A 12628-nucleotide genomic window follows, 5' to 3' on the forward strand; every position below is an offset into this window, starting at 1 on the left:
CTCCTGTAGAGAATATCACAGGATATATTGCAAATGATAGTGCCAGCAATATCTCCTACAAAAGTCTTTAATGGATGATAAATTAACATTTGTAAATGCACAAATCTGAGAGATCCAATATCTTTATTCTTAACTTTGTGCAGAGTATTTGTTAAAATGTCTGTCATGTAAAGATGACTTGACTGTGACACTCTAGAGCCATGCTTATTGATAGACTAAATGAAAATCTCAGTTGGTGAGAGGTCAGTTCAGTTCTTTGCATTACCGTAAGCATTTGCTTATTGCAGACCTGTCAACTTTTAGTCAAGAGAAAGCAGGAGGTGTGTGTTGAAAAAGCAGGAGATTTTTTAAATACACACGATTTAACACAAGTTTTTAAAAAGTATTACAATAAGTTAAATAAACACTACATAATGTCATGTATACTCGTCAACCTTAGGTGTTGGCATTAAAAAAAAAATTAATAATAAAAATAAAATAATTAATTTTTTTTTTTTTATTAAATATATATATGTTTAAATATGATTTAGTACATATTTTTAAAAATAACTCTTTTATCCAAAAAAGTTAATAATAATAATAATATTGGTGCAAACAGTAAATAACACACAGAACAATTGTGACAAAAGAATGGCTAGTGGAGAATATAAATAAATAATTGAAGTAGGACATTTAAATATCCAGTTTTTAAATTTCTGTACTTAAAAGCTTTAACCAAATATTTTCCAAGATTACAAAGCATTTTTACATTTGAGTTAAACATCTTTGTTAATTATGTTATGTATAACAACCCAACGTTTTGGCAGCATCCAGCCACTTTCATCAGTTGAATATAATTCTTAATTAACAATCTATGTGATATCCATCTTGACTTAACAATTGCTCCATTGGGCTATTTCTTGTTCTGACCAGTGCACCACGGCTGGTATATCAAAGGCTGTGGTATGTGCTATCCTGTCTGTGGGATGGTGCATATAAAAGATCCCTTACTACTAATGGAAAAATGTAATGGGTTTCTTCTCCAGAACTATATATCAAAATTACCACATTTGACATCAAACAGCCGATGATTAATAAATCAATATACTCTAATGTTGTTTAACACAACAAACTGTTTTTTATTTTAAACAAATGTAACATGCAGGGATGTGAAATAAAAACCAAAATGTAGGTTTTATAAAAACTGTTATGCTATACTAAGAAATCTGAAAACTAACATTGATGAAGCTTTACTCTCCTTACTATAACATTATTCAAATTGTCTTAAAAGCCTAATGTGTCAATGTGTACAAATGTCACCACAGCCTGAGTCGACATCTTGTAGAAATGGTCTACAGAAGACTGAGGAAAAGACTTGAAGGCTGTATTGACCTGTACTTGTATTTACATTGTATAAAGTGCTATATTGATACATGTATGTTAGATTTTTATTTATTAGATGGACATGTGTTCCCGTAAGGCCCTTCCTCCTTTTTTAAAATTTTTATTAATAGAACTACTGTTTAACATTGATCAAAGTACATGAAATGCAGTGTATAATAGTTTAAAGTTATAACCTCCTAAACAAAATCCAAAAACCTACCCAAAATAGGCCTATTTTAGATTAAAACTGGCCATTTTTGTCTTGTCGGAAAAGACCCTCTATTACTGTGCACAGATTTAAATATTTTTTTAATATATATATATATATATATACCTCCCCCCTCCCCCCCCAAACCCTTGGTTAATTTAGGTTAGGTAGGGCTCTGCAAGGGAAGATAACATAAAAAAATGTATTCTAAATTGTAATTCTCCCTCTGCCCCCCCCCCCCCCACCTCCGATATACTAAAGGTAAGCACTGTACATATAATTAGTCATATGTGTACATGTAAATAGAAACTTGTAGATACATGTAAAGTTCTGTGTATAATTTATGTAGGCTTTAATTAGGGCAGACCCGTAAGAAACTAGGGGAAGGGCTAGCTCTGCCACTCACCAAATTCACCAATTACGAATTTTAAAAATAATTGGCTGATTTTATTTCAATTTGGCGGGGGCAAAAATCATGACATTATTGATATTTTATTGGAAAATAAAATGTATTTTTTGCCATTTTTGGCAAAATTTTCCGCTTGCCCAGAGCTAGCCCTGGGGGGTGGGGGGGGGGGTGGAGGGACCTGTGTCCCCTACTTAAGGATCAAAATGATTGTAGGTTTTGTTGCCCACCCTATATAATTAATGATAAAAATCAGACTTGTGTTTATCCCCTCCCCCACGAGATATTGTGCCCCTCCACTTCAGATATTAGTCATACAGGCCTGTTGGCACTTTCATGTTGGTTATTTCCATCCTGGTTAAATCATTTTAGCTATATTGGACAAAATGTCTCATTTAAAAATAAACTTGCAGTTTTGTACTGTGTACAAATGTTTAAGTTAAGTAGTGTTCATTTCATTCACATTATTTGCTTGTTCACAATAACAGTTATGTGCTTTTATCATGCCAGTGGCAGATCTAGAGGGGTGTTCTTTGAGGCCAGATACATGTATGCCCTTGCATCAGTCGTTTCGTACCGGCCTCGGTGGCGTCGTGGCAGGCCATCGGTCTACAGGCTGGTAGGTACTGGGTTCGGATCCCAGTTGAGGCATGGAATTTTAATCCAGATACCGACTCCAAACCCTGAGTGAGTGCTCCGCAAGGCTCATTGGGTAGGTGTAAACCACTTGCACCGACCAGTGATCCATAACTGGTTGAACAAAGGCCATGGTTTGTGCTATCCTGCCTGTGGGAAGCGCAAATAAAAGATCCCTTGCTGCCTGTCATAAAAGAGTAGCCTATGTGGCGACAGCGGGTTTCCTCTAAAATAAATCTGTGTGGTCCTTAACCATATATCTGACGCCATATAACCGTAAATAAAATGTGTTGAGTGCGTCGTTAAATAAAACACTTCTTTCTTTCTTTCAGTCGTTTCGTGTTTAAGTAATGTTCTTGAATCATTTCTGGGCATCTCAGTTTCTGTTTTTATGTCATGAAGACCCCTTTACTGTCGGTCACCCCCTCTAGATCTGTTACTTTTGTTTTTAAAGGGACAGGTTCATGTTTTTGTATTGTATTGTTTAACTTCTGTTTTGTTTGGCTATTGTAATATACATGTATATATGTACAATTTCAATGCTTTGTTTTGTTTTATGTATATCTATATAAATAGAGACAGCAAAAGGAAGAGTTTTATGTACATAAAATATGGATAGATATCCGCAGAAATTGGAATCCGAGTGATATTTAGTGAGATTATTTTTAAAATTGATGTTTGATACTTTTGTCACAATTTGAACACACAATGTACACCTTGTATAACGACCACCTGTCTATTAAAGACATGATAAGTTATTGTTAGTTTTGCAGACAGATGTGAGATTTTCACCATGTATAACAACCACCTGTCTATTAAGGACATTGTATGTGGGTGTTGCTGACAGATGTGAGGTTTTACCTTGTATAACAACCACCTGTCTATTAAAGAACACCATGTATTAGTGTTGTAGACACCTGTGATGTTTTACCCTGTATAATCACCACTTGTCTATTTAGGACATCATAATATGTTAGTGTTGAATTTTGTAGACTGTTGGTGGCTTTTATATATATAGGTCGATTGGTTCTCAGTTATAAAGAAGGAAAACAAAAAGGAAGAGAAATAACAAAAAGTGCTTGCATGTAGTATATTTGAAAGGTTTTCCCCCAATTTGTTTTTTAAAAAGAAGAAATGAAATGAAAACAATACATTTGTATTAGGTTTATCTGTGGCTATTTGGTGTTTAAAGTAAGTTTATTTTGACAACTGATTGAAAGAGAGAGAAAAGTGAAACCCACAAACTACACATATATGTACTTTTACCGAGTGGTGAAACGTTATCGTCTACAGTTTTACTCATGCACAGACTTTCATTCATTTTGTATGTAAGTTTTACAAGTTGCATATACATGTGTGACATATATTTCATTATAAATTAAAATAAAGCTCTTTAAAGGGACTTTGCCTCGTCTTATAACATAACATGATATTTGTGGTTAAAAGTATTGTTTTTACATGAAGTTATAATTTCATCACAAGTGAAACAAACTCTGGCACATTCCAAACATTTGCTTCAGTACCCTGTTATTAACTTCTGTACACACTGAGACAACCAGGATCCAGATGCACGTAAAATGAATGAATATTCTGAAATTCTAAACAAGATATTACGTGCCAGATTTACAAAGATTGTTTTCATCATGCACCAGTGCATCTCTATATACAGTGGAACTCCTCTAAACCAGACACCCTCATACCAAGTAAAATGTCCAGTTTTTAGAGGTATCCAGTTTAGAGAGGTTCTCTTCTGTACCAATATTTAATAGGGGGCCGTAACAATTTCTGGTTTTGAGGGAATTCCGGTTTACAGAGGGTCCGGTTTTGAGAGGTTTCACTATATGTATTACCCAAATGGTTAACACTATTTTGGTTCATATCAAAGTGTTGCGTCCCACTATCATGTAAAGTGGGATGTAACACTTCGATGTCATACTTTTGGCACACTACAACCTTAACGGAATGTCAGTCAAATGAATTCAGTGATATAAATTACAGGGATGTGAGAGCTATGCGGAAATGCATAAATGTGCTTTTCCATTTCATCTAGAAAAACAAAAACATGATTTTCAATACTGTTGACCACACGAGGTTCATTTGCATGTTTTCACGGTTTCAAGTTTATGATGTGTGTCTTATATTATAAGTTATAACCAGTTTAGATTTCTTAACACTGAATGCAATTTTTGGCAGTTCCAGGGGTTGCAAACAACAATTTTCCTTCAGGGTCCCTTGAGCGGCCCCTGGACACCAGCCACATTAAGTTTTTTTGTTCCAGCCCCTCTCACATCCCAGAAATTAAAATAGATTATGGGTAATAAATAGGATTGATTAAAAACATTTTATTGTACAAAGAACAAAAAACAATTGGGTACAAGTTAATGTCCTAAATAGGATAGCATACTCGCTACCATTTCATATCATGTTTATGTCACTCATGAAATAATTTTTATTTCACTAACTATTTTAGCTTGTAACAATTAAACATTATTTCACTCTGGACATAAATATGATATGAAATGGAAACTCATTTAATATCCTATAAATATGGCAACAATTGATTTTAACAAAAACCGGCTTCATAAACTTGGCCCTATATGTTTCGACACAGAACAACAACACGGTAGTTTTCGAGGTCCAGGTCCCAGTTAATCAGCTTTAGTTACTGTTTGTTTCGTTTGTTTTAAAATTCAGATTTTTATCAACCGCTGGCAGGTCATATTGTGTTGTCAGACTGCTCCTTTCCAATAGTCTGTAGCTCTGTTATTAATAGACTGGGAAAATCCTGCCAAGGTACAACAAATCAAAATTTACATTTTTAGTTCCACTATATGATTTTCGTTAGCGAAGATTTTCTAATACTGATTTGTCAGTTTATCCGTCTGTCCGTCCATCTGTGAACCTTTCATTTGAAGTCTATCTCCTACAGTTTTGGTTGGACTGATCTGCATCTTGATACAAAGATCTTCTGGGGCACCCTCCACAAATTAGTTTAGAGATATTTTGGAAATTTAAAACGTTTGAATTTCTATAAAATATTTTTTAAATTTAAATTGAAAATTTGAAAGTCTATCTTCTCATAGAGTTTTGATTAAGTTATTCTAACACTTGGTACAATGATTATCTGGGGCACCCTCCACAAATAGGAGATATTTTTGGAAATTTGGAAATTTGGAAATTTTTATCAAATGTTTTCAAAAGTTGAATTGAAAATTTGATAGTCTATTTTCTTCTAGAGTTTTAATTGGATAGTTCTGCAACTTGGTACTATAATTCTCTGTGGCAGTCTTCACTTGAATCTTTTTAACATGCCCCTATATCACTACGGTTTCAGGCATGGCAGTATTCACTAACTAATGTTTTGAAAACTTAGAATTTTTTTTTTTTTATTAAACTTAAACAGAAATGTAACATTGAAAATTTAGATTTTATCTCCTTCTAGAATTTTTATGAAATAGATCTGAGGTACTGTAGTCTTCATAAACTAATAGATATTTTTGAATTTTTATTAAATTTAAAAACAATTAAAAAATTAAACATTGAAAATTTTTCGAAGTCCATTTCCTAAATTAAATAGCAGAGCTGTATATGCTGGTAGATCTTGTTAAAAATATTTCTTATCTGTAGTATGTTGTACAACTGAAAAAATATCATTTCTAACTTTGTCTTAGCAAAATTAGGATTACTAATTAATTATTGTTATAACTACAAATAAACATGTTTTATATCTTTTAGAACAATTTGTAGCACTCATATCTTTTGCAAGCAGAAAGTAATGATATTGTTTTGTATTATTTACTTAATTAAAAAACAGAGGCGAGACATAGCCCCGTGATAAAGCGCTCGCTTGATGCATGGTCGATTTGGGATTGATCCCTGTCAGTGGGCTCATTGGGCTATTTCTCGCTCCAGCCAGTGCATCACGACTGATACATCAAAGGCTGTGGTATGTTAAATAAACCATTTCCTTCCTTCCTTCCTAATTTAAAAAATAATTGACTATTTTTGTGTTAATTGCTTAAAATAATATTAAGCATGAATTATTTTGTTGGCTTTGGCATACTAGTAATTGTCCCATAGACATATACTAAACGACAAAACCCCAAACATGTCAGGGTTATGTATGTTTAGTTTGTTATTATATGTAGAATAGGTTTACTTGGTTACAAATGTACAATTCTGTCCATTGGGGTATGAACAAAACAAAAATCATTCGCAAATTGTGTGAATGACTTCACCAATAAGTTTATGGATGAATTTTGTTTGTTCATACCCAGATGAATGTAAAAGTCAACAACAGACAATTCTTTTAATTAAATTTGAAACTCACCGGTACTAATAACAACACTTAAAGTTCATATTGAATTTTTTATTTTTTTTTATTCTAATCAATAACACTCAGTAAAATATAGTGTCTCCATGAGTACTCGAATACTCGGGCACGGGGTGAGTCTAGCAAGACTCGAGTCCATTCACAGGATTCCGAGTACCCTAGATGCGATAACGTAGGCGAAAGTTTCTGTTACAATACCGTAACTATGAGTACCCGTACATGGTGGAATACAGTGATCAACTATAACATAATGGACAATAATTTCAGCAGAAGATAATCATTGATATAAGTTGCACAATAATTATATGATCATGCGCTGATTTCTCTTTTTAAACTGGCAGTCCGTCTGTCCATCATAAAACTGAACACATCAAATGGTTTCTAAATGCAAAACAATGGCATTATTTGGCATCCACGTTCAGCACTGGAATTAAGATGCATAATGCTATTTGACTTTATTCCTTAGTTTCATCATCATCTAGTGTAAGTGTTGGGTACTCGGGTCTGGGTCGAGTTTGACCCTCGAATATCGGAGTTCAGTATTTTGGACTCGTGGAGTAAAACAATGTACCAATATAAAGTGTAAGTGTTGGGTACTCGGGTCCGGGTCGAGTTTGACCCTCGAGTATCCGAGTTCAGTATTTTGGACTCGTGGAGTAAAACAATGTACCAATATAAAGTGACGTCATCAGATATGACGTTCTCTGACAATTTTATTTTTATGTTCCTCAATTCATCCTGAAAATTAAACTTCATAGTTTGAGGTTTGGAGATACATACTATGAAGCTGAGATGCAATATGTCGTAGGATAATTTCCCAGCAGTGGACATATTGATTTTTTTTTTAACCCATTATGAACATTTTGAGCTTCATTACTGGTACATGAAAATCAAAAGTTGTGAAAAAAATACAGTGCTTATATTTTGAAAATTGACAGTGAGCAACTGCTCACAGTGTCAAATTCACAGTGAGCAATAAACTACTCTATTTTAGGAGAGCAACTGCTCACTGTGTCAAATTCACAGTGCTTTTGAGAAAAATAAATTAGTGATATCATCTTATGATGAGGCGATGTGTGTTTCGCCCACACAGAAATTGTTTTGTGATTGCACACACACGAACTAGACGAATTACTCAAGACAAACCACAAAGACTGGAAAATATGCAATTATTGTTTTGAAAAACAACAAAACAATTTGTTGTTAGGTTTCTTCTCTAACTCACTGCACAGACTTCAGGTAGTGATTACATAATGTCCTCTTGAAGTAATGTTAAATAAACATTTCTCTCCCGTTGTATTAGAAGAATATTTTTGTTTTGTTTTGTATGATTTTTCTGGATTTTTAAAATTTTATAAAACAAAATGTTTTGTGTGGGGGTGAGGGGAGGGATTGGAGGAAAAAACAGTCTGTATATGAAGAGTTTATTCCAAAAAGCGATATATTCATTTATGTTATTTTGAGAGAAAAAACCCCCATGATTTTTCTGCAACATTAATTAGTGTATATCACATGAAGCACAATGTTTAATTGACATAAACCCAGTTCACACGCACACATTTGCATACAAGAGTATTTGTTTGAATAAATTTGGTCATTTGCATACATGAGTAAATATATACGTGTAATTTTTAATAATTTGCATCTAGTGGAGACCATGTGCAAATTAACATTTACATATAAGTAAAAGTATTGCCTGAGTATTTCAGACTATTTTTAGTCATGTGTACACACAGCAAAACGTGTACGTCGTCGGAACCTTATCAGTCCATCCATTTTGGTTGAAATGAGATTATACTCGGGGCATATCTTTCTTTTACACAGTAGTCATGTAAACACTACGGGCTGAAGTTACGAAGTTTTTCTTAATTGCAGGTGTTTAAGCATAGTAAATGTATGTAGTTACATGCATGTAAGACATAAACAGGTTTTGTAAATTCGACCCTAAGCAAATATAGTTTTGCACACATGGGTAAAATATGCATTAATGCATATTTACTTATGCGTGTAAATTTTTGTCGTGAACAGGGCTTTAGATTGCATTTTGACAGATACGGTTGTCGTAATAACAGTAGAATACCTTCACTTTACAATTTGAAAAGTGGTGTATATCGTGTTTCGGAAATGATCTCTTCATATGTACGCACATATATATACATATATACGTGTATATAATTCTACCTTTGTTGTAATTGTGACAGTAATAGAGATATCTTACATGGCATTGTACTTCCGTCGTAACTTTGGTTACAGGAGATTTTAGTTCATCGATGTACAGGGTTTCCTATAACAAACCATTCACCAAATATGAATTCAACTGGATAATATGGTGAAATATATTTCCTAATTAATTCACCTAAAGGCTAATTTAATATGATTAGCACATTTAATGTGGTGAATATGTATGATAATTAATTTTCAGGAAAGATAATATTAAAATTGGCATGTTTAATGATATTTTAAGTTGATATATTTTGCTTGGCTAAAGTTTAATTTAGTTAAATATTTTAATAGACATTTACTCAATTTCAGTACCATACTTTTGTCCAGCTTCAGCACTTAAGTATCAGGGAAAGTTTGGACCTGGCACTGACCCCCCCCCCCCCCCCCCCCCCCCCCCCCACCCCCCCCCCCCCCCCCCCCCCCCCCCCCCCCCACCTTCTTTTGCTTGTAATCATTAAAGAGACATACCCTAGTTTTTAAACACTAAAGCATATTTTTGACTATTGGAGCCATATTTTGATAACTGAAATCATACTTTACTTAGAGTTTATTGTTTAGATTATCCATTTCCGTACATTCAAAGTGTTTTTGGTCATCCTTGTGTTTTTAATATCACAAAATGTATTTCTCATATTTTTAAAAATGCACGTGCATCTGAGAAGTAACAGTTATGGAGTCGGGTTTTTAGTCTATTTTTAGAGGGTATTTCACCATTTCACAGTCACAGACTCATGTTTCACTCAGTTGTAACTTTATCCAAATGTGTTACATGTTTATAGATCTAAGTAAACTTAGTGTTAATTTTCACGGGTTGAAACTAGGGTCTGTCCCTTTAACTAAACTTAGTGTTAATTTTCACGGGTTGAAACTAGGGTCTGTCCCTTTAACTAAACTTAGTGTTAATTTTCACGGGTTGAAACTAGGGTCTGTCCCTTTAACTAAACTTAGTGTTAATTTTCACGGGTTGAAACTAGGGTCTGTCCCTTTAACTAAACTTAGTGTTAATTTTCACGGGTTGAAACTAGGGTCTGTCCCTTTAAGTGTACATCAAGTATTCATCTAATACCTAGGGCAGACGTAGGTCATAGCCCAGTGATAAAGCACTTGACTGATGCATGGTCAGTCTAGGGTCGATCCCCATTGGTGGGACCATTGGGCTATTTCTCATTCCAACCAATGCTCCACAACTGGTGTAACATAGGCTGTGGTATGTACTATCCTGTCTGTGGGATGAGGCATGTAAAATATTCCTTGCTGCTAGTTTGGTTAATTCACAAACCTGTAACAAATAGGAATACAACAAAGTGAAACAAAAGAGTCTGCGACCTTGAAATACGCTTAAAAAATCGACTACAATGTGATAATCAATAATCATTACTTCACAGACGCAATCAATAATCGTTACTTCACAGACGCAATCAATAATCGTTACTTCACAGACGCAATCAATAATCATTACTTCACAGACGCAATCAATAATCATTACTTCACAGACGCAATCAATCATTACTTCACAGACGCACTTGCATTTTTAAAAATATGAAAAATGCATTATGTGGTATTATAAACACCAGGATGACCAAAAACACTTCGGTTGTACGGAAATGGATAATCTAAATAATAAAATATAAGTAATGTTTCATTTCAGTAATGGCTCTAATAGTGAAAAATATGCCTTGGTGTTTAAAAACTAGGGTCTACCCCTTTAACCGTATTATGTCCGATGCCATACATCCGTAATTAAAATGTGTTGAGTGCATCATTAAATAAAACATTCCTTCCTTCTACAGTGTTTCTGCCAGAAAGAAATTTTTGGGTATGGCGCTATGGAATTGAATGCAACCACAGTCAACAAGGGTTATGGGGGGCCTACCCCCAGAAATAAAATGGGTTAAGTTTAGGGTTAAGAAAATCATACAGTCATAATAAGAGTTATTAATTTTGTCAAAAGGTTAACTTAAAAAAATAAAATCTGCAAAAACATTTGGGTATGGTGCCATACCCGTTTAACCCTCTGGCAGAAACCCTGTGAATCTAATATCAGGGTGATTCCACCTAATTCAACGGGTTTCTGTCCAGTTTTGTCAGTGGTAGATGGAGGGGTATTCTCGGGATGTGCACCCCCTTTTGTACACACTGCACTTACCCTTCTTGGCCATGTTTATGATCACTTTACTTAACCGTAAATTGATTGCCTGAAATGTACCATTGTGAATTAGATTTACCCCCTCCCCTACACACACCCCCCCCCCCCCCCCCCCCCCAAAGAAGACTGGATGCACTCTGTTCACCTTAGCCAGTAAACACATTCATTCATACATTTCAAGTCACATATTATCTAAGAAATACAGTTTTGGTTACCATGGTTACATGTTGTACATTACATACATACATACATACATTGTTGAGTTTTATTTGTATGTTATGTTACGTCTTGAATTGTTACAGTTTCATATTACAGATACGTGAAAAAGGGGTCTGCTTTTTACTTTAAAAAATTTTATGAAAATAAATTTTACTTTTTGAATTATTATTTATTATTATTATTTATTATTATTATTGTTTCATTCAGGCAAATACACTAATTAACCTGAGCCATGTCATTTTATAATTTGTACTACCGGGTAGGTAATAATTTGTCGTAATACTGATAATGTAAAGTGCTGAGTTTTATACATAGCCTATGGTTTGTGCTATCCTGCCTGTGGGAAGTGCAAATAAAAGATCCCTTGCTGCCTGTCGTAAAAGAGTAGCCTATGTAGCGACAGCGGGTTTCCTCTAAAAAATAATAATCTGTGTGGTCCTTAACCATATGTCTGACGCCATATAACCGTAAATAAAATGTGTTGAGTGCGTCGTTAAATAAAACACTTCTTTCTTTCTTTCATTATTATGATTATGATTACTATTATTTAGGAAACAAAGTTCTCAGAATCTGATGGGTTCACGGCACATTGCAATATTTAAAAAATAAATTTATGTGTTTTAAATATTGTTTTATATAGGTTTTATTTGTAGTAACATGCTTTGTTAGATGTCTTGAGTGTATTTTTTGGCTCTTTGACAATAACATTTTATTTCTGTCAGTAGGGGTAAAATGTAGTAAAAAAAAATTAGATTTTTTTTCAAAGCTAGCCTATCCTCTCTAATTTGGTTTTGCATATCATACACATTTTTAGGCCTTGTTAAACAAGTGGAATGCATTTTCACACATCAAGATAAAATCAAGTTGAGTTTACTGTGTTATGTTTATTTTTAAAGGGTGGGGATTTTTTCATTATTGTTTAATAAAGTTGGATTATCTTAAAGCTGTTTCATAACAGATAATATGATGGGGGGGGGGGGGGGGGTGAGATGTGGATGGATGGTTGAAAGTCCATTATCCATTACCCTAAAAAAAAAAACCCCACCCAAAATCCAAAACAACAACAACAACAACAAAACAAAAACAAAACAAACA

This window comes from Gigantopelta aegis, chromosome 1 (assembly GCF_016097555.1).
Source record: "Gigantopelta aegis isolate Gae_Host chromosome 1, Gae_host_genome, whole genome shotgun sequence".
Taxonomy (NCBI): domain Eukaryota; kingdom Metazoa; phylum Mollusca; class Gastropoda; order Neomphalida; family Peltospiridae; genus Gigantopelta; species Gigantopelta aegis.